Genomic DNA, 24473 nt, shown 5'->3' on the forward strand with positions numbered 1-24473 from the left:
CGAGCATACTGGAATTCTCGGAGCCAAACCATTCAGGAGGAATCGGTACCCCCTTGGGGGGGAATCGGTTCCCTCTGAGCAATCTGGAATTTTTGGCTTTGAAATGGTTCGAAATATTTTGTAAAATCATTTTGAAATTATTTTAAGATTAAAACTTAATTTTACACTTGAGTAAGGATTTAAAATGAACTTTGAAATACTTTGAGTAATATTTTGATATTCGATTTAATATATCGAATATGCTTAGAAAAAATCTTTTTCAAAATTAAAATTCTTTTAATTTAATTTGTTATATCGAAACATCAAAATGTTTTCAATAGAATTGATTCTGGAATGATTGTATCAATCTTAGAGTTTGATGCTCGAAGCGTCGTTTGACTTGAGGGACTCTTTGCATGTGCTTCTTGTCTTCTTTTTTTGTTTTTTGTTTTGTTTTTTTTTCTCTTTGCTTTGATTTGATCTTTGTAATTTTCATTTGGTTCACCTTTCGTATCTTATATGGATTGGTGGTCTTCACTCATGCGATAAGATTTCCTTCACCTACCCCTCAGTGTGGAGGGTAATCCTTGGCTAGAGTTGAATCAGAAGAAAACATAATTCAGGCTCAAATGAGGACACAAGGGATATATTTTTATGAATTGATAATGAAAGAAAGTCGTTTATCATTTCATACACAGAAGTCTTTGCAGAAGAGGTATCCCCAGGGGGATAGATTTTTAAGATTAATTTTATTCGCATGAAAACAATGTAATTAATGCATGATAGATTTTTTGAATTAATTTCCTTTTTCTTCTTCTTGCTTCTAGCATGTCTCTATTGTTCAGGCTCATATTCATAAAATTGATTCGAGATGCCACACGTTGTGCCTTCTTACAGGAAGGTTTATGTTCAAGTGAACATCTTGTACTCAATGCCTTCAGGTTTTATTGGTAGAAAAAATATTGATTTTGCGTCTAAGAAGACGATGGTGTGACTTTATTGGCTCAACAAAAGGTAAGGGTATGCCTTTTTTATGTCTCGAAAAAGGTAAAGGCAATGTTTCAAAGTCTCAAATAAAGGTAATGTCAAAATTTGGTTCTTTGTTAGTGACCATGAATTATTTAGGTAAAGAATCAAGAGATTTTATTTATGGTTTCGGATGGTATAAGAAAGGTCTAATCTTGTCATATGTCAAAAATCTATAATTCTTGAAAAACTAAAGGAATTTGTAATTTATTGATATTCAAAGAACTACAAGATTAAAACTCATTCAATTATTCAACCTTAGAAGGTAGCAAAAATTCAGTCATTAAGGTTCAAAAAATATTAAAGCAAATATTAACGACTGAACAAAAACGAGTTCAAACAAAACAATGCTCTCAATGCAGGTGGTAGATGCAATGACTTCTTGATTATCATTAGAATGACCTATCATTCTTCGACAGTCCATGCCCCTGAATCCATCAAGTTCTGGACCTTGCTTCAATGCCCCACAGTTCTCAAGGGAATATCCGGAACTTCCATGTGATAATTGCATACGAGATCAACTTCATAGACCTCAGGATATGGGGACTCTTTTCTCGGATCATCCTGGAAAGCTCATCCCTACGACCACTTGTATAGGTTTCCACTGTACTGATTTCATCTTATTATTTAAATTTGTTCAAATCTTGCTTCTATTCTCAATGTAGGGTCACGTGATTAGGATCACTTCCATCGAATTCTCCATGAATTAATTTCACGTTTTCATGAATGATGCATGTGAAAATGCTTTAAAAAATTAAATGCAATGCAAAATGAAAAGATGCAAAGATGCAAATACAGATGCAAAAAGATTGATCTCAACGATTAATATCGTAGAACAATTTTCACCTGAGATAAAAGCCTTCACATTACAAGATAGTCCATTTTCCATACATACTTTCACTTAGATGTTGAGTCTGAAATAGGTTAATGTTACGTCTCGGAGCTTCATCCTTGAAAATTATGCCTCTTGAATGATCTGTAATCTAACTCTGTTAATGCCCCGTGCGATGCTGAAATCACGCGTCATTCCTTGGTAATTAGCGATGGAATGATCGTAAATAAGACTCTACTTGTTGGATTACTCATTGGATCAGTAGATCATCATTCCGGTCTCTAATGTTGCACTATCTTTGAACAAGTCTCATTCTTGTACTCTAAACATGTTTAAACCCTCGGTGCATGTCTGTATACGCGAATTACTTGATTGAAAACTTTTACCTCTCCCTATGAAAATATTCTCTTAAATATCCCCTTGCGGATCAACACTTTCGCATTATGTTATGTCGATGAAATGCAATGCAAAGAATGATGAAAAATGAAACAAACAAAAGAAATAAGTTAGTATAGACAAGATAATCAATAAAATTAAAGATGTTATTTAAAGATAAACATAACACATACCCGATCATGGTATCTACCAGAGCATGCTTTCATTAGATAACAAACCTACCCGTACATGCTTTCTACCCAAAATGATTTATTTCAAGAAAATAATTTCTAACCGCATGGTATCTAGTTCGCATGCTTTTATTCGACAAAATTTAAAGCAAAAGGTAAAGGTTTAGAAATGCTCCTCCTTTGAGTATACTTATTTTAGGTACTTACTGATGGACAAAGGTTCAGGGTGACCGTTCTACAGTTCACTATATGCATGATTTCGGTTCTGTTGAGAAAAGGGTACTCGAATTGTCCTTGATGTCGGTGCCTCCTTGGGATGCCAAACCCTCGATCCTCATCCATTATAGGTTTAGAATGGAACGAGATCAATTCGAGGGGATTCACTTCCTTATACCCATACAAGGAATAAATCCCTACGAAGGTATAAGGCATGTATCCCAGGGGTTATTTGTTAAAACTCATACGAAGAATAAATTCTTATGAGAGTAAAGCATTCACCCCGACTTACTTGGAACAAAGCTCGAGTCTAGAATTTATATCATGCAAATGCATGTGATGTGTGTGAGGAGGAGTGTACAAACCTTTGACTCAAAAGGAAACAAAAAAAAAAACTTGACAAAAACCTCAACAAAGCTGAAAAATACATTAAAAATGTTAGTACGATAAAATTACTGAAACTAAAATTTCAATAAATGGATCATAAGCTAACTATAGATTAGAACTCATAATTTCCACCACAACACAAAGATGTAAGTGACTTATAGCCCGTCTCTCTAAAAAAGTCCCAAACATAGTCGCTAAGCTGTCATAACAATTTTTTTGAAAAACAATTAAATACTATTTAAAAAAACAGTTATGACTTTATTTGAAAATTTGGGGATTTTGAATTGGTTTGGTATCAAATTGAATAGGAGTCGCTATCGACCTTTGAGATAGGTAGGTCGAATACCTAAAAACGTCTTTTAAAATAATTTTAAGAAAATGTTTTTTACCAAAAATTCATTTTTAAGGGTTTGGAAGTCGATTACGTGTAGGGAAGGATAAGCACCCTCACAGCGCCCAAAAATTGGTACTTAGTCACTTATCTATTGTCGTGGTAGTGGAAATTATAAATCGAATATAAAGTTAAAATATGATACATTTATTAAAGTTTAACTAATTTGTTTCGAATTATTTATTAGGAAAATCCTTTAATTCGAAAAGAAATATCGAGATTTGCTCGTCCTCCGACGGGATGACTATCTCTTTTGTTTCTTATCTAAAAAGAATATTCTCTCCTCGATAAAAAAACACGAATCGAATATAAATTGAATATCGACATTTGCATAAAAAAATATTAAAAAAGCATGCATTGCGTTATTTGAATAAAAACAAATTAATTAGCACTTAAAAAACAACTTCAATTTATTTCAAGTTCATATTTCGTTTGAATGTTGTATCGGATCGCACTATTTCGACCAAGCAGTGCTTTCCACGCCCATTATACAAATAAGTGTTCTTGAAAATATTAGAGTAAAAAAAACTTTAAAAATAAATGAAAAAAACATTTTATATAATTGTTCGAAACCAATTCTCAAGAACAAAGAATATATACATGCATAAATAATACAAACACATATATAATATCCATACATGGTAAAATGTAAGGAAACAAAATCTAAATATGCAAAAAAATTAAATTATAGAAGTAAAACAGATAATAAAACACAATAATTAAACTAATCCATGTTGACATATATTTCTATAAGTTTCTTTTTAAAAAAAAATATTAATTGAACATATAATAATGGCAACCATTTATGTTAATAGTTGATAAGTAATTTGGATATTAATTATTATTATTTTAATTTCTCATTTGTCACCTATCCACAATTTATGTTATAACCATTTTTTCGTAAAACAATTAGATATTATTTTAAAAAGCGGTTACGACTTGAATTTGGATGAAAAATATTAATAGTTCATAAGTAATTAGATGTTATTTTTTTTTTTACCCAGAGTGAAGATGAAACATGATTTTGCCTTCCATTAGTAGCAAACAGAGAAGAGAAAGGCCTGAAACGAACTGCAGTAGCAAAGGTTGAAAATATTGAAGAATAGTACACGAGTAGAGTCATGAAAATAAGCTTGGCTGAGGCTGAAGCAACACAGAGACAAAAGTTTGTAGAATTTCAATCTCTAGATAGAGCTTACAGGGAATACTACAGCATGAAGACTAGAATGGAAGCTACAAGACAAAATATTGGCATGTGATTTGTTAATTGGCTTTCACTTGGAACTGTTGTAGTGTTGTCTTGGTTAACTTCAAGGTAGAACAGAAACTATGCGTTCTATAATGTGTATACTTTATGAATCAAGTTTCTGTAGTTTCTAAATCGAGTGGTTACTGTTGTTGGAACTGTTACTGTTGGTTGGAACTGTTACTGTTGGTTGGAACTGTTACTGTTGGTTGGAACTGTTATCGGCGCCTCACCTTCGACAATCTTTCCCTCCCATCGGCGGATGATGACAGTGAGGTGTGGTTCTAATTTGGGGTTTAAGGTTTGGTATATAATTTGAGGTATGATTTAGAGTTTAGAGTCTAGATTTTAAGAGTATAATTTAGGAGGTAAAAATATCAAAGTTAAAATTTATAATATTAAAAAATAAAAATAAAATTATTGGGATAGACGATAACTAATATAAAGCATAACATGCGGCTGCCACAATCTCACGATGTAGGCAATATGAGGTTCAGGTTCTACAAACATTTCTAGTGCACAAACATATTATCTTTCATTTTGATTATTGATGTGATTGTCTCTAAGATGCAATTTTACGTGACACGAGCACATGAGTAAGCAATATTAAGTTCATGCACTTCTCCATCTCGAGTACCCAATTAAATTATATTTATTTTTATTTTTTGTATTCTAAGGTTTGTCTTTGATTAATTTGGACCGATCCGCATTGCACTCCTGATTTTGGTGGGTAAGTCTTTTACCAGGTATTTTATGCAAACACAATGACTCGAACTCGAAACCTTACTTAAGCAAGTTATCAAACTACTTACTACTTCAACCAACCCTGTCGGTATATGTAATTTTTTTATATATATTTTTATCAGTAAATTTAACTATAAATGTCATCTGCAAAATGCAGTCAACATAAATGACTTTATAGATTGCCCACCAAGAGTGATAGTGGTGGGATTCGAAGGCCTTACAAGCTCAAATTTGTGAATCCCAACTGTTTTAACCAAGTTGATTACCCATATTTTTATTTTACGACTTACAAAATATGACCATAAATTTGTTGCGGAATACGACTATCGGGTAGAGCAAAATCGCAACTGATTATTTGAGAAAATAAAATTTAAGATACAGAGGACACAAATTTTACGTGAAAACCCCCTAAATAATATAAGATAAAAACCACAGGCAACGATAGAAGAATTTCACTATGAGAAAATAAGAATTACAACTTCTCTCGATCTAACAAGGAGAAAATAATGACAATTCTCTCTTGATAAAAATGAGTAAACGACTCTCAAGAAACTCTCTAAATTCTCTAGTATTAGGAGAAAACTAGAATGATTTGTGATGGTTTTGAAGCTAAATGGGTTATGGTATTTATAGTTGAAGCTTAAGGACTAATCTTGTAAATACCCTAAAGTATAGGGACTAATTTAACAATTTTACCATGCCATGAATTTCAACAATTTCAGCTGCATTTTGACTACACAATTCGGTGCATTAACTATCAAATATTGTTGTCATTCGGTGATGACTTTCAACAATCTCCCACTAGAAGATTTGATTGGAACAATCATATATTCACACCATTCTTTCTACCTTGTACCATCATGTTGCTTTCATCTCTGACAGGCCACAAGAGGATCGACACCAAGTAAATTTATCAGTATTGATCGCCTTCGTCATTAAATCTGCTATGTTGTCTTTGGTATGAATCTTCTGCATATCTACTGTGCATTCTTCTACCTTTTCACGAATGAAATGGTACTGAACTCGTATGTGCTTTGTCCTTGAATGAAATGCTAGACTTCTTGCTAGATGCAAGGCGCTTTGACTGTCACAAAACAGAAAGACATATTCTTGATTGTGCCCAAGCTTCTCCAATAACATCTTCAACCAAATTGCTTCTTTACTGGCTTGTTTAGCTTCTTCATATTCTGCCTCTGTAGTGGATGTAGCCACAACTGACTGCAATTTTGAAACCCATCTTATAGCTCCACCAGCAATTTTGAACACATATCCTATAGTAGATTTGCTTTTATCCAAATCCCCTGCATAGTCAGAATCAACATACCCATTGATAAGTAAATTTGATCCTCCGTAACATAATGCAACATTTGAGGTCCCTTTAATGTATCTCAGGATCCTCTTTATTGTATTCTAATGCTCTTTGCTTGGATTCGTCATGTACCGACTAACAACTCCCACTGTTTGTGCAATGTCTGGTCTTATGCATATCATAGCGAACATTAAACTTCCCACTGTCGATGAAAATAGTACTCGAGACATTTTCATCCTCTTTTCTTCACTGCTAAGACTCATACTGGAGGATAATTTGAAGTTAATAGGAAGAGGGGTAGAAATTAGCTTACAATCTTGCATGTTGAATCGTGACAATATCTTCTTCAAGTAATTCTTTTGTGAAAGCCAAATCTTCTTATTACTTCTGTCTCGGTGAATATGTATCCCTAGAATCTTGTTTGTTGATCCCAAGTCCTTCATTTCAAATTCCCTAGCCGGTTGTGCCTTCAATTCTTCAATATGATATTTGTTGGGACATGCAACCAACATGTCATCCATATACAACAGCAATATAACAAAATCGTTATCACCAAACCTCTTGAAATAAGCACAAGGGTCTGCATTAAGTCTGTTGTATCCAAGGCACATAATGAAGGAATCAAATCTCTTATACCAATACCTCGGTGCATGCTTTAGATCGTACAGAGATTTGTTCAACCTGCAAACCAAGTTCTTCTTTTATTTTTCTTCAAAACCTTCAGGCTGGAGCATATAAATATCTTCTTCAAGATTTCCATGAAGAAAAGTTGTTTTAACATCTAGTTGCTCTAGATGTAAGTTCAATGTAGTACACATTGCCAAAACTACTAAACTATTGTTAGTCGAACCACATGAGAAAAAATTTCATTGAAATCAATACCTTATTTTTGAGCATATCCTTTGACCATCAGTCTTGTACGATACCTCTCAACTTGATCGTCACCATTTCGCTTGATTTTGAAGACCCATTTGTTACCAATTGGCTTCCTACCTTGTGGTGGTGGCACAAGGTCCCATGTATTATTTTTATGAAGAACTTCAATTTCTTCTTACATCACCATCATCCATAGTAAAACATTTGTGATTTTTATTGCCTTCTGGTATGTTGATGGCACACCGTCCTCTGTTAAAAGGAAGTATGCAATATTTCCTTCTATAACATAATCTGAGTGCCAATTGGGACGTCTTCTCACACGATCTGATTGACGAGTTGTTTGAGCTTCATAACTCTCTGGTTCTTGTTCATCGTGTGTTGGTTTTTCTTTAGAAGAATCTCCTTGTTGAAGCTCTTTTTCCACATGTATATTTGTAGTCTCTAACTTTTCAGTGCTACCATCTTCTTATTTTCTTTGTAGCTTATCTTCTATAAAGATAACATCCCTGTTAATGATCACTTTGCGGGTAGTGAGATCCCACAAGCGTCTTGAGAGTTGTACATCACATACACAATACTTCCAAATACATGGAGGTTTGAATATTCAGTTGGTTTACCAATCACATCTCCATTGGTGTCTTCAACTCTATTGCATTTGATGGAGCTCAATTCACCAAATAATAGGCGGTATTGACTGCTTCTGCCCAAAATGATTTTTCTCGGCATATAGCCCTCAACATTGCTCTTGTTCTTTCTAACAAGGTTCTGTTCATTCGCTCTGCCACTCCATTTTGTTGAGGAGTTTTCGCCACTGTGAACTGTCTTTTAATGCATTCTTTCCTACAAAAGTCATCAAATTATTCACTTGTTTATTCTCCTCCATTATCTGTTTCGAAACACTTGATCTTATTTCCAAAATCAAGTTTCACCCGCGCTTTGAAGTTTTTGAAAGTTGAAAACACGTCTGACTTCTTCTTAATAGGGTACACCCAACATCTCCTGGAGTAGTCATCAATAAATGAGACAAAGTATTTTGCTCCACCTAGGGATTTAACTAGTACTTGCCATACGTCAGAATGAACCAATTCTAGAACACTTTTGCCTCTAGAATTTGAAGTGTTGAATTTTAACCGGTGCTGTTTACTTGTTATACAATGCTCACACAAAGTAACTGATACCTTTGTTAAGCCTGGAAGTAGCTTTTTATCCACAAGGACTTTCATTCCTTGTTCTGACATGTGTCCAAGTTTCTGATGCCAATACATTGTAGAATCTGAACTACATGAGGCAACAGAGGCTTCTACTTCTAGCAAAGTCTCTCCCTTCAGCATGTACAAGTTTGTTGTTATCTTTTCGCCTTTCAGTACCACAAGCGCTCCATGGAACACCTTCATGATTTCTTTCCGTGTTTCAATCTTGTTTACATTATTATCCAACAATCCGTAAGATAATAAATTTTTATTCAGGTCTTTCACGTGTCGTACATCTTGAACAACTTTAATTGTTCCATCATACATCTTCAATTTGATGGTTCCCATGCCAACGATCTCTAAGGCGTGATCATTGCAACTATACACAGATCCTCCTGAGATAGGTTCATAATGATAGAACTATTCTCTTCTTGAGGTCATGTGATATGTTGCGACTGAATCAATGAGCCATATATCTGTAAATCTTTTTATGCCTTCCACGGTGGTTGACGCTTCACAACATAGAGCATCTCCATCATTTGAAGTGTTTGCGATATTACCTTTTGGATTGGAGTTTTTACCTAGACTCCAACAATCCTTCTTCAAGTGACCCTTCTTTCCACAGTTGTACCACTTTAAATTATTCTTGCTTCTCGACTTTGATCTACCATGTTTATGACTACTGCTTTGGCCACATTCTGTTGATCTCCCTCTCATCGTTGTCAATGCTTCTACTTGTTGCAGATTTACTTGTCTATCTTCCTTGTTCTTGCGCCGATTTTCTTCTTGTAGAACAGCAGCTGCAACGTCATCGAAGACTAGACTGGTGATATTATTGTTTTTCAAGTTGATGATGAGCTGATCATACGAATCAGGTAGACTTTGAAGTAGAAGTTTAGCATGTTCTTGTTCTCCTATTGTACATCTTAAGGATATAAGCTGGGAAAATAAAGTTTTCAGTGTGTTTAAGTGCTCCATCACTGAAGTAGATTATGGCATCCGGAGAGTGTACAATTTCCTCTTAAGGAAAATTTTATTGTGCAACGATGTGGCCTCGTACAATGTGGTGAGATGATCACATATCTCCTTAGTTGTCTTCTTCTCCTCGATGCTTGACAATACTTCATCTGCTAATGCTAGATGAAAGTTTTCCATAGCATTCTCGTCCATTTCGATCCATTTGTTGTCATCTGTGAAATCTACCGGCCTTTCACTGATAGCTGCTAGAGAACCGTCTTTCCTCATGATGGTCTTCATCTTCAATTTCCACAATGAGAAATTTCTCCCATTGAACTTTTCAATATCAAATTTCGTTTTCATAGCTTCTATTACGGATAGCTCCCACTATTTCACTATCATGAATAGTTCTCTAGAACTTTCAAAGAATGTGTAATGCCTTCTTACTTTCTTATGTTGGAGGATCCACATTTGGGTGAAAACCACAAAGACAATAAGTATATATTACACACTCTAATCTGGCTCTTGATACCAATTATTGCGGAATACGGTTATCGGGTAGAGCAAAATCGCAACTGATAATTTGAGAAAATAAAAATAAAGATAAAGAAGACAAAATATTTACGTGAAAACCCCCTAAATAATATAGGGTAAAAATCACGGGCAATGGTATAAGAATTTCACTATGAGAAAATAGGAATTACAACTTCTCTCGATCTAACAAGGAGAAAACAATGACAATTCTCTCTTGATAAAAATGAGAAAACAACTCTCAAGAAACTCTCTAAGTTCTCTAGTATTAGGAGAAAGCTAGAATAATTTGGGATGGTTTTGAAGCTAAATGGGTTATGATATTTATAGTTGAAGCTTAAAGACTAATCTTATAAATACCATAAAGTACAGGTACTAATTTAACAATTTTACCATACTATGAATTTCAACAATTTCAGCTGCTTTTTGACTATACAATTTGGTGTATTAACTTTCAAATATTATTGCCATTCGGTTCCGACTTTCAACAAATTATCCATTGAAAGATAAGTTTCGACGTATATGTAAGTATGAGTAGGTTATAATTATTTGTATTTAGTTCTTTGAATGAGCTTAAATTACTTTAATCGATTGATTATGGTCTTTACAGGTGAAAAATCTGGAATTAAAAAACGTTACATGCACTTGACTGAAGACATCATCAACGAGAATCCAAACTTGATCATCTACAAAGGCTCCATCTTTTGATGTTCGTCAAGAAATACTTGTAACCCAAGTCCCTAAGCTTGCAAACAAAGCGGCATTGAAGGCCGTCAAGGAATGGTGGCAACCCACTTATATTTTGCACATCGTCAGGGATCGACATGCCTGCTGCCGACCATAAGCTTGCTAAGCTCATTCGCCTCAATCCTTTAGTTCAAAGATTCATGCTTTACCAACGGGGTTGCTTTGCTGCCGGGACTGCCATTTCTTGCCAAGGATTGGCAGAAAACAATGCCGATGCTCGAGTGCTCGCTGTGTGCTCAGAGAACATGGTAGGATGTTTTCAGCCACCATCGGAGACCCATTTAGATGTGCTCGTAGGGTCTGCACTATTTTCCGATGGCGCCGCAGCTGTGGTTGTGGGTGCCAACCCTGATACCACCGTCAAGGAGCGTCCTTCGTTTCAAATTATACCAGCTAAACAAGCTATTATCCCCGACTCTGATGAAATAATAGTAGCAAAAATACGTGAAATGGGAATGGCATATTATTTATCTAAAAAGTTGCCCAAAGTGATTGCTAACCACATTGAGCAATCCTTGATGGAGACATTCAGTCCATTGGGTATTCATGATTTGAACAAATTGTTTTACGTAGTTCATCCCGGTGGTCCAGCTGTTCTTAAACAAATTGAAGAGAAACTTGGATTGGATAATGACAAGCTTAAAGCAAGCTGGCACGTGTTAATTGAATACGGAAACATGTGGAGTCCAAGCGTGTTATTTGTTCTTGATGAGATGAGAAAAAACACAACTGAAGAAGGCAGAGCCGCTGCCGCTACCGCCGCCACCATAATGGAAGGGTTAGAGTGGGGTGTATTACTTGCCTTTGGGCCGGGTGTGACGGTGGAGACCGTGGTGCTTCCAAGCTTAGTTATTAACTAGCGTCGTAAAAGGAAGCAACGAGGATAAAGATAGTTGTTGTGATGGTATAAGTAGGATATTACGTTTAGACAGGGACTCAAATCGCGGCAGCGGTCGTATTTTTTGTCATGTCGCATTTACCGTGATTGCGGCCATGGCGAACGCTATTACGGGTATAGCGAGTATATCAGAAAATAACGCTACCGCTATTTAGCGGGCGCTATCGCGGTCACGGACCGGTATTTAAAACTCTTGTTTAAACCTTAAAATAAAATGTCTTTAAGATTTGTATTAACAGTAGGGAAATGTAAGTCGGACGTCTCATCTTCGTTTTCTCTATCGTGTATTTGTTATGATATGTATTGGCGCATAATTATATATATTTCACTTTATTAATTTATTTTTTGAACAAGGAAAAACTTGAACCTACCAATAGACGTGGACAAGAAACCTTAGAGTTACACACTCATCACATTTCTTTATGGCAGGAAGATTTTCAAGAGAGCCATCTTCCTCTTGCATATCGACTTCAAGTTGAGAAAAATCAATTTTGGGAGGGTCACCCAGCAAACATGGCCATGGCTTAACACTTTGTATCTGACTATAAGAAGAGGCCATATTGTTGTTCCATAGACAGTACAGTCCTAAAAGAAGCATGGGCAAGTTGGAATGCATCCCAGCTATGGTTCTAATTTTTGTCTGCCTATGTGAGCTATTTATTCTGTTTAGTGTTCGGACACCAATATCAATGAAGTTCTTTCTTCAGTTTTTTTGGCTTTACATTTTGGTTTTTCACATTTATTTCTTCTCCCATGCATACGGTTTTTGATATTTGGCTCTCTCTACTGTCACAACATTCATTAAGCACCTTATTCTGTACTTCTGAAATCGTTTTGAGGTACCGGCAGTTCAAGGGTTTATGTGAAACCTGGCGGTCTGAGCTTGAGCTGCATCCAGACTTTCATAACACCTCCTCTACCATTCTTGCATCTACTCTACACATTAGAAGGTTGAACACTCGAAATCCAGGCCTAGCTAATACGAATACTTCCTCTAGGCTAGATTCAAGAACTGGATCCAACCAAGCAGTGCCGGGAAATGGAACTTTTATCGACGTTCGAAGTATGTAAATTAGTGATAACAGTACAAACGAAACAATATAAACAGAAGAAGCAAGCATGCAACGAAGAGAGACCGATTTAAGTGAAATAAAGGTGTAAAAGGAAAGGGGATTTATTAAAAAATATTTTTAAGTCGAAGTGCCACATCAGCATTATGCTAGTTTAAGTGATTGTTGTTAACGTTGAGTGATCGATTTATTATAAATTGATAACATTAATAACCAATTCGTTAGTTTTAAAATTTCAATGTTTACTCAAAAACTAGTGATCATTTTGTAGTTTACTCTTTTAATAATTGCATTCATCTTTAATTTTAATAATTCTTTTAATTGTTTGGGTGATTACACGATAGTAGTTGTTCATAGTTTTTCTTAACTAATGACAACATATATATATCCTATAAATGCAGCTACTCGAATCTAGTGACGGATGTACATAGGATCAAGAGTAGGTATGTGCTCACCATGAAATTCGAATTTCTTTTTATTAGTTATTCATTTTATTGATAGTATACACCTACAAATTTTAATTGTTTCTACTTCATATGAAAAATTTCTGTCATTAATATATGTCTACTCTAAAATAATATTTTTAGATTTACCGCTACTTAAACTTAAGATATCAAAAGAAAATAATACTCTTTTTTAGGCGAGTAAAAGAATTATTAACAGCTAACTACAGCGTGAGTCCTTCATCCTGAATCATGGCTTCTATCTCTACCGATGGTTCATGGAGTAGGATTACTTGGAGATTACTGGGCGTCACTATCTTGGCGAGGGCGTCTGCTACCTGGTTGGCCTTACGGGCGACACTTTTGAAGCGAACTTTCCAGCTTCTTTCTCTTAGGCTCCGAATGTGTGATAGGATAGGCGGTGCTCCTCTGCATATTTCCTTGCTGTTTAGAAGGTGGAATGCTTTCAGACTGTCGATTTCTACCTCTATTTGTGTAATTTTTTGTTTCGGACTAAAATAACAATTTCTTTAATCACTACTAAATTTTATAATTTTATTATAGTTTTTTATGTCACGTTTGATAGTAAAAATAAGTAATTGTATGACTGTGTTATCATATCATGAGTGATTATGTTTTTCAAATTGTATTTGTCACGAGGTATGAAATCTTCCATTAACATTATAGAACTAATTATAGTACTCAAATCTATTCTAATTGTCTGTTTTCAGTTTTCATATATACGTGTCATTAACATTTGTTTCATCGTTGAAATGGGACGCTTAAGATTATAAATCAGAGTTAAATTTTAAGTGAAAAATATATGATTTAATGGATTTTAGAGATGGACTTATTATAATCTTTATTTTAAGTACAACTATGGGATAATGCTAGATTTGATTACCCTTTTCACTTTTTAACAGAATAGTTTTGAAAAATAATTAATATTATTATAAAATATTTATTTTTATATTTTTCAGAAAAATAAAATAATTACAAATTATTACTTAAAAATTAATAAATTCCTATATAATTTCTTTTCATCATTCCATATAAACTTATGTAGTACTATTATTTTTGGTGGTGTCGGCAGAGTTCGATCCGATGAACCGTTGCCTTCTTAGGGTCGAAATTGCAACAGCGATAGAAGGTTCCATTCTATTTAATAATTTCTTTTATCCACGGGGTAAATTATTTTCGACTAGTTGAAATGAAAAAAACAATTCTGTCTCACGAGCTTTTCATCCTTCTTTTCATTAATTATACCATATCTATCCATACAATCCAAAGAAAATAAATTTAAAAAACAAAAGGAACCCTTTATTCGCAACTTATTTATTCAATGGTAAATGGGTGCAAAATATCATCAAGAACCATTGCCAACCACACAAGGAAACGTATGAACCAATAGTTCATAAGGAGCGCAGTCCACATTAACTGAAGTTCTAGTTTATCAACGACTTTGAACAGTGGCAGATGTTTGTACCCTCATTACCTATCTTAATTATATTTGTTGTTTATTTTATTGATGATGTTCAGTTTAAAATCTGAATTTCTTTATATTTATTGTTCATTTTACAAATAATGCTCATCCTAAAATTTTATTAGTACATGTCTCGTGCAAAAAGTTTCTATTATTAATAATGTGTCTATTTTAAAAAATATTTTTAAATTTACCACTGATTTTTTGAACCGGGTTTTCTGATCAAAATCGGAACTATCCGAGGGCTACTCTTTTCTGCTTTCAGCGTTTCAAGTCCATTGTAGCTAAAAAGCAGCAAGATTCATTTTTCTATAGCGATAAAGAAAATGTCCATCAGGTACGTTACGTACTCTTTTGTTTGCCTTGGTTGCATGATTATCACGTTTAATGGATGTTTTTAGGGTTAAATTTGGTCTTGATCCTCAACTTGTTTTAATTGTATTAGTAAACAAATTACGCCTATACATCATGCTAATATCACGGGATTATAGTCTCTTTTACGATATGTAGTGATTAAATATATAGTATTTTTTTTAATTTTTTTTAATTATTAATAATATATATTCTACGAACGTAATTACTCAAATCTAAAATTTTAAAAAATAACAATATTCTTATTTACAACTTGAAATCATCTAATAGATTTTTAGATTTAATTATTTTTATTTGATAATAAATTTACTTTCAATTAATGAAATTACTCCTCAAACTCAAAAGTCGGTTATCTTTAACAGAAAAGGCAAGTTCAAATATTGAAACTTGGTGTGAATGCACTGAATTCCACCGAAAGCATTCCACTGAAAGTTGCAGCTTGATTTTGTTGAAAATATGGTAATGAAAAAATTACAAATTTATTCCCTGTACTTTAGAATATTTATAATATTAGTCCTTAAGCTTCAACTATAAATACCTTAACCCGTTTAGCTTCAAAATCATCCCAAATCTTTCTAGCTTTCTCCCAATACTAGAGAATTTAGAGAGTTTTCTTGAGAGTTGTTTTCTCTTTTTTATCAAGAGAGAATTGTCATTGTTTTCTCCTTGTTAGATCGAGAGAAGTTGTAATTCATATTTTCTCATAGTGAAATTCTTCTAGCTTTGCCCGTGGTTTTTACCCTATATTATTTAGGGGTTTTTCACGTAGAATTTGTGTCTTTTTTATCTTCATTTTTTTTCTTAAATTATCAATTGCAATTTTGCTATATCCGATAGCTGTATTCTGCAACAATTGGCATCAGAGCCAGATTTAAGTGTGTAATATCTACTTATTATCTTTGTGGTTGTCACCAAAAGGTGGATCCTCCAACATAAGAAAGTAAGAAGATATTACTTATTCTTTGAAGGTTCCAGAGAACTATTCACGATAGTGAAATAGTGGGAGTTATCCGTAATAGAAATTATGGCAAAGAAATTTGATATTGAAAAGTTCAATGGGAGAAATTTTTCATTGTGGAAATTGAAGATGAAGGTCATCCTGAAGAAATACGGTTGTCTATCAGCTATCAGTGAAAGGCCGGTAGATTTCAAAGATAACAACAAATAGATCGAAATGGACGGGAGTGCTATGACAAACTTTTATCTAGCATTAGCAGATGAAGTAAAGGGAGTCGCTTGTGGGATCCCACTACCCGCAAAGTGATCATCAGCAGAGATGTCATCAACAGAGATGTTATCAAGCATCGAGGAGAAGAAGACAGCTAGAATGATATGAGATCATCTCACCAAAACAGTATTGATAGAGTAAAGGGGTGTCGCTTGTGGGATCCCACTACCCGCAAAGTGATCATCAGCAGAGATGTTATCTTTGTAGAAGATAAACTACAAAGAAAAGAAGAAGATGGCAGCACTGAAAAGTCAGAGACTGCACAAATACATGTGGAAAGGGAGTTTGAACAAGTGTTGAAAATATTTTCATATTTCGATATAACAAATTAAGTTAAATGAATTTTAAGATTTTCCAAAAAGATTTTCTAAGTATATTCGATATAATTATTCGAATATCAAAATATTACTCCAAATCTTTCAAATGTCATTTTTAATCCTTACTCAAGTGTAAAATTAAGTTTTAATCTTAAAATAATTTTAAAACAATTTTACAAAATATTTCGAACCATTTCAAAGCCAAAAATTCCAGATTGCTCAGAGGGAACCGATTCCCCCCTGAATGGTTTGGCTCCGAGAAAAACAGAATGCTCGGAGGGAACCGATTCCCCCCAAGGGGGTACTGATTCCCCCTGTTTAACGGTTGAAATATTTGAATTTTTACACTTAGGGAACCGATTCCCTATGAGGGGGTACCGATTCTCCCACACTCCAAGAAGAAATATTAATTATTTTCACACTTAAACAGCTCCAATAACTTCATTAATGATCCCCAACGTTCAGAAGTGATTCAAGGTGTATTTAAACAAGCTTAGAAGCCATTGATCAATAACAAGAAAAACAATCAACTAGAATCAAGAGAGAATCAAAGAGAAAGCATCAAACCTCAAGTTTGTGCATTTCAAGTCTACTTTTTATTCAATATTCATTTTGCTTTCAAGAACACTACTTGTACTCAATTGTATTCATTATTGAGTGTTCTTTTCTTTGTTCTAGAATTGTGCAAACAATCTACCTTGTGAGGATTTCCTTGTAAGTTTGCAAATTTGTATTGTTCTCTTTAGGAGAAAGTGTTCTCAAGAATTTGGGGTATAATTCTTGAGGGTTTGTAAGGTTACTCTTTATCCTCAAAAGAAAGACAAATTAGTGAATTTGTGGAAAATCCTTAGTGTGGATAGCTAAGGTAGTGGACGTAGACTTTGGTTGAGAAAGTCGAACCACTCTAAATCGCTGTGCAATTACTTTCAATTTTCTGCAAAAGCTTCCACCAAAATTTTAATTGCCAATTCACCCCCCTCTTGGCCATATTTGTCGATCAATTAACTCAACAATTGGTATCAGAGCCTAACTCATTTGAAGGTTTAATCACCTCTTGAGTCGATTCTGGAAGAGTTATATCGATAATCAAAGTCATCAATGGCCTCTACTTCAAACTTTGACTCTGGTCTCGATTCGATGCCCGTCAACAAGCCTCCTTTCTTCAATGGGGCTAACTATGCCTATTGGAAAAATAGGATGATGTAATTCATTCAAGCAAGTGACATGGGAGCATGGAATGTTGTAGAAGACGGATATATCAAGCCTCTTACTCATCCAAGAATGTGGAGTGAAGGAGTGACAAGATTGTTCCAGCTCAACTCTAAAGCCATTCATATCATATTTTGTGCTCTTGGACCAGATGAATAAGAAAGAGTTTCATCTTGTACAACCGCCAAAGAAATATGGGACAAGCTTCAAGTCACTCATGAAGGTACCGATGAGGTAAAAAAATCTAAAATTAGTATTCTAACGCATAGCTATGAAAATTTCAGGATGAAACCAAATGAAGATATCAAAGCTATGACAGATATATTCTCAACGATTATCAATGGTCTCAAATCATATGGAGAGATCATTTCAAATGAAAAGCTTATGAGGAAGTTAGTTTACTCCCTTCCAAAATCATGGCAATCAAAGAAGACGACAATCATCGAGTCTAAGGACCAAACGTCCTTAACTCTTGAAGAACTAATCGGTTCCCTCCTCACTCATGAAATGATGCTTGAAGATGAGGCGGACCTCGATAAGATTGACGAGACACCAAAAGAGAAGGAGAAGAAGAAAAACATTGGAGTTGCTCTCAAATCCACAAAAGATGAGAGTAATTCGAATGAAGATGATGAGGAAATGACATTGTTTGTCAAACGGTTCAGAAAAATGATGAGACCTTACCGAGGAAGAAAATTCAAACGAAATGAATGCCTCAAAAATAAACCAAAAGAGAAGGACACGATCATTTGCTATGAATGCAAAAAGTCGGGGCATGTCAAATATGATTGCCCATAATTAAAGAGAAAGGGTCAATCAAAGAATAAGTACAAGGCTCATGTGGCTACATGGAGCGATGAAGAAGGTTTCGATGAAGAGGAACAAGAAGTAGTAAACTTGTGCTTGATGGAATTCGGGGAAGATTCGAAGGTAATCTCTAACTCATTTGATTTTGATGATTTATCCTATGATGAGCTATTAGAGGAATACAATGGGTTGGCTTCAGATTTTGAGAAATTGTGTTTAAAATATAAAAATGATGTTTCAAAATTGAAAAATGAAAATAAACTCATATCCAAAACCAACAACGATCTTGAAAGTAAAATCAAAGATTTGCAAATCAAACTAGAAGAATTTGAAAAGAAAATTTTGGATTTGTAAAATTTACTTTCAAAGGTCAATGATGATCATCAAAAGAAAATTGATGATCTTAAAACTTCTTTTGATAAAGTTGAAACAAAACGTTTTGAAAAGGAGAAAAATTCAAAATCCAACTTTGTTAGAAAAGGTTTTAAAAATTACAATCATAGAGGTCCCCAAAGAACCTCTAATAGAAAAATCGTTAGAAGTATGTGGGTTCCTAAAGAACTCATTACTACTAAAGATAAAGATATCCTACACAAATGGATACCTAAGGGGACTAAGATTTTGGAAACTAATGAATATGAACCCAAAAGAATTTGGGTACCAAAAATTAAAAATTAATCTATGTTTGTAGGGAAAGGAGCATTGCTACAAAGCACGAGAAACAAATTCAAATTCATGGTACCTTGATAGTGGATGCTCAAGACACATGACCGGAGACAAAAGCCGGTTCATAGAACTAAACACCAAAAATAGAGGAGAAGTGACTTTTGGTGATAATTCAAAAGGTCACATTGAAGGTATAGATACAATAAATAATACCTCTTCCATACAAATTAAAAATGTTTTATATGTGAATGAATTAAAGCATAATCTTTTGAGTATTAGTCAATTTTGTGATAAAAGATTCAATGTCATGTTTGAAACTAATGGTTGTAAAGTTATTGACATTGCATCTAATCGGATTATGCTTGTTGGTCATAGAATAGGAAACATTTACATGGTGCATTTAGATTCTATTAATGTGACTAATTTATGCCTAGTTGCAAAAGATGGTCATGATAGTTGGTTATGGCATAGGAGACTAGGACATGCTAGCATGAGTATTTTGCAACGATTAATTCAAGGAGACTTATTAAAAGGGTTGTCTAAACTAAAATGTGATAATGATAAAATTTGTGATGCTTGTGCTAAAGGAAAACAAAAGAGAGTTTCTTTTAAATCCATTAATGACGTATCAACTAGTAGAGTATTACAATTGATCCACATAGATCTTTTTGGGCCAACTAGGACTACTAGCTTGGGTGGAAAACAATATGCATTTGTCTTGGTAGATGATTATTTTAGATATACTTGGGTTCTATTTTTAAGTACTAAAGATGAAGCATTAGAACTTTTCATCACATTTTCAAAAATAATCCAAAACAAAAAAGGTTATTCTATAACTAGTGTTAGGAGTGATCATGGCACTGAATTTGAAAATCTTGGATTTACTGAATTTTGTAATTCTAATGGCATTAGCCATAATTGTTCAGCACCTAGAACTCCTCAACAAAATGGAGTTGTTGAGAGGAAAAATCGAACTTTAGAAGAAATGGCTAGAACCATGCTTTGTGAAAATAATTTGCCAAAATATTTTTGGGCGAAAGACACAAATACTGCTTGTTATGTTGTAAATTGAGTAATGATTAGGCCAATTTTAAAGAAAACTCCATATGAAATTTTCAAAAATAAAAAGCCTAACATTAGCTATTTTTATCCTTTTGGATGTAAATGTTTTGTTTTGAAAAACGGTAAAGAAAACCTTGGCAAATTTGATGCTAAAAGTGATGAAGGAATTTTTCTGGGTTATTCCTTAAATTCTAAAGCTTATCGAGTATTTAATAAAAGAACTTTAGTTGTAGAAGAGTCTATACATGTTGTTTTCGATGATAATCCCCTTCTGAGGAAGAATTCTTGTGTGAATGATGATGTATGCATTATAAATGATATTTGACATGACGTTGGAGAACCATAATCAAAGGAAGAAACAAAAGATGAGGTAACTCATGATCCTCTCGAGAATCCAATCATTGAAGAAAGGGAAGTATCTTATCCAAGAGAGTAAAACTATGTCAAGGATGGTGAAATCATAGGTGATCCATCCAAAGGGGTAACAACTCGATCTTCTCTTAGAAATATTTGTAATTATGTTGCATTTATCTCATGCATAGAGCCTAAGAATATTAAAGAAGCATTAAATGATGAACATTGGATTATGGCTATGTAAGAAGAGTTAAATCAATTTAAGAGAAATAAAGTTTGGATATTAGTTGAAAGGCCTAATAATAAATCTATTGTAGGTACTAGATGGGTATTTAGGAATAAGCTTGATGAGAGTGGTAATATAGTGAGAAACAAGGCTAGACTTGTTTCTCAAGGGTATACTCAAGAAGAGGGCATAGACTATGATGAAACATACACTCCCGTAGGTAGGATGGAATCAATTAGAATGTTATTAGCCTTTGCATGTTTTCATGAATTTAAATTATATCAAATGGATGTTAAAAGTGCATTTTTAAATGGTTTTATAAAAAAGAAGTGTATGTGGAACAACCTCCAGGTTTTGAATATTCAAAATTTCCAAATCATGTTCTTAAATTGACAAAATCACTTTATAGTTTAAAACAAGCTCCAAGAGCTTGGTATGAAAGATTGTCAAACTTTTTAATTGAAAAAGGTTTTTCAAAAGGGAAGGTTGACACTACATTGTTTTTAAAGCATAAAGGTGAAGATTTATTAGTAGTTCAAATTTTTGTTGATGATATAATATTTGGTTCTACTAATGATGTTCTTTGCCAAGAATTTTCTAAGCTAATGCAAAGTGAATTCGAAATGAGCATGATGGAGGAGATCTCATTTTTCTTGGGACTCCAAATCAAGCAAAGAAAAGATGGCATCTTCATCAATCAGGCTAAGTACGTCAAAGATATGCTCAAGAAGTTTGGACTGGAAAATGGCAAACCTCATGACACTCCAATGAGCTCTTCAACAAAGCTGACTTAGATGAAGGAGGTAAATGTGTAGATATTAAATTATATAGCTCAATGATTAGATCTTTACATCTAACTGCAAGTAGACCGGACATTATGCTTAGTGTTTGCTTATGTGCTAGATTTAAATCATGCCCTAAGGAATCACATTTACTAGTTGTTAAGAGAATCTTTAGATACCTTAAGGACACTCCTAGTTTAGGACTTTGGTATCCTAGAGACTCTAGCTTTAGCTTGCATGCCTTTTCTGATGCGGATTATGGAGGATGCAAATTAGATAGGAAAAACATCTCCGGTACTTGCCAATTCCTTGGAAATATGTTGATTTCTTGGTTTTCAAAGAAACAAAATTATGTTGCATTATCTACCACTGAAGCGGAATACATTTCAGCCGGTAGTTGTTGTGCACAAGTTTTATGGATGAAACAACAACTTTTTGATTATGGAATTGAAGTAGATACTATTCCTATCAAGTGTGACAATACTAGTGCTATTTGTCTCACTAAAAATCCCATCCAACACTCTAGAACTAAGCACATTGAAATAAGACATCACTTCATTAGAGACCATGTCACTAAGGAAAATGTAGTTCTAGAATTTGTTGATACTTTGCATCAATTAGCGGATATCTTTACAAAGCCTTTAGACAAGGAAAGATTTTGGACACTTAGGGGAGAATTAGGTTTGACCAACCCATCTTCACTTAGTGTTTAAAATAATTTTAGCACTTTAACGAATAAATGAAAAATTCTTATAATAGTAATTTCTGATTACATTCATTGCTATTAGTTAAGGGGAGTTTATGATTCTTGATGAAAATTAAATTTATGTTCAAATGTAGTTTAAGGATTAATTTGATTGATTGAACATGATTAATTTTTTATATATGAGTTGCCAATACCACTAGAGAAAATTAATTTAGCATTTTGTTTGCTTAAAATCATATTTTAGCATTTTTGGTGCAGAGGGAATCGATACCCCCTTGAAGGGAAACCGATTCCCCCTTTGAAGGGGAACCGATTCCCCTCACAGGGGAATCGATACCCCCTAAGGGTTCTGGTTTTATTGGGCAGAACCCTTATGTTTTGCTCAAAACCCTCTTCTCTTCTTTCTTCACACAAATAACTCTCTCCATCTCTCAAATCTCCATTTTGCCTCAAAACAACATTTTAATCAGAATTCTTTTCAAATATCATCTCCTAAACCTGTTGGAATCATCAAAATCGTGCAAACTTCATCTAATCTCACTCAAATCCGAAATTCTTTAAGGTATTTTTCTAAAACTTCTATTTCATCAATTTTTGAACATAGAACTAGTTTAATTAGTTCTACGTCAAACTTTAGATTGGGCATTGATTAGTTAGTGATTAGAAACTAGATTCTAAAACTAATTTTATCAAAAACACAAGATTTTTCCAAAATTCTGAAAATTTTCGAAATTAAAAAACATTGTTGTGTTTTGATTTAATTATGTTGTAATCATAAAAACTATATGTATATTGACTCTCAAAACCTTATTTTTCAATAGTTTTTCAAAAACTTTGCCCATTAGGATTGGTATAGAGAACCTTGAAATATTGAGGACTCAATTGAGTTTTGGGATTGATTATTTTGCATACATGTGTTTTAAAAATTGCAGGTTACTCTTTCCATTCTGATTACCTTAAATCATGTCTCATAAACGTTCTAGGGCCTCCTCTAGTCGTTCTAGCCAACCTCCAAACTCATCTCCAAATCCTCCACCTATCCCACAAATTTCTATTCCTAATCCTGATGATCCAAACATGACCATTCGCAATTCTTGTTTCAATGAACCCGGTCGTAAACAAAATCTCTACTAAGGTTTTGTCAATACTTTGAATCCTACAAAATCATGTATCCCATCTCTTCAAGCCATGCTAGACATCAATTTTCGTCATCTTCCTACTCTTCATGAGTGGAAATTTGACAAACTCTTCGAGCTTGAACCAATTGTCTACCATCAACTTGTTCGTATCTTCTACTCTAATGTCGTTTGCATTAAAAACTGAGAGGAAACCTTAACCATAGGGATCCGATCCTATCTTCTAGGACGATTATTTCATCTTGACTCAGAATCCATTGCCAAAGCATTAAGATTAGATAATGAAGGGTTAGACAATGAAAAACTTACGGTAGGATCTCAGTATAAGCGAAGGGATAGTGCAAGTGTTCTAGACCTTCATGACTGTTTTCTTCACCTAATGATCTCTTGGTGGTTTCGACCATCCGGGGGCCGTTACTCTACTCTTCAAGCCTTAGATCTATTTTGGCTTTATTGTGTCCAAAATAATCACAAAATTAACCTTCCACAGATTATTTTTGTTGAACTTGTTGAAACCGTAAATCTTGTTCCCAATAAGAAATTGTGTTCTTCTTTAGTTTACGGTTGTATTCTTAGTAATCTGTTTAAGAAGGTTGGGCTTAGAGTTGGTCTTGATGCTTCCTTTCCCCCTCAAAAACCAAATCAATCTATTATCTTTAACTAAATCGGGATGGAAGATCAATGAAGAAACTGGTCTTTGGGTTTGTACCAGTGAGC

At 34.1% G+C, this 24473-nt stretch overlaps 1 pseudogene; it reads left to right on the forward strand.

Annotated features, from left to right (window-relative positions):
• Positions 1 to 1427: 1427 nt before the first annotated feature.
• Positions 1428 to 11857, forward strand: LOC120129981 (annotated as a pseudogene).
• Positions 11858 to 24473: the final 12616 nt, after the last annotated feature.

Source organism: Hibiscus syriacus, unplaced genomic scaffold (genome assembly GCF_006381635.1).
Source record: "Hibiscus syriacus cultivar Baekdansim isolate YM2019G1 unplaced genomic scaffold, ASM638163v2 tig00110505_pilon, whole genome shotgun sequence".
Taxonomy (NCBI): Eukaryota; Viridiplantae; Streptophyta; class Magnoliopsida; order Malvales; family Malvaceae; genus Hibiscus; species Hibiscus syriacus.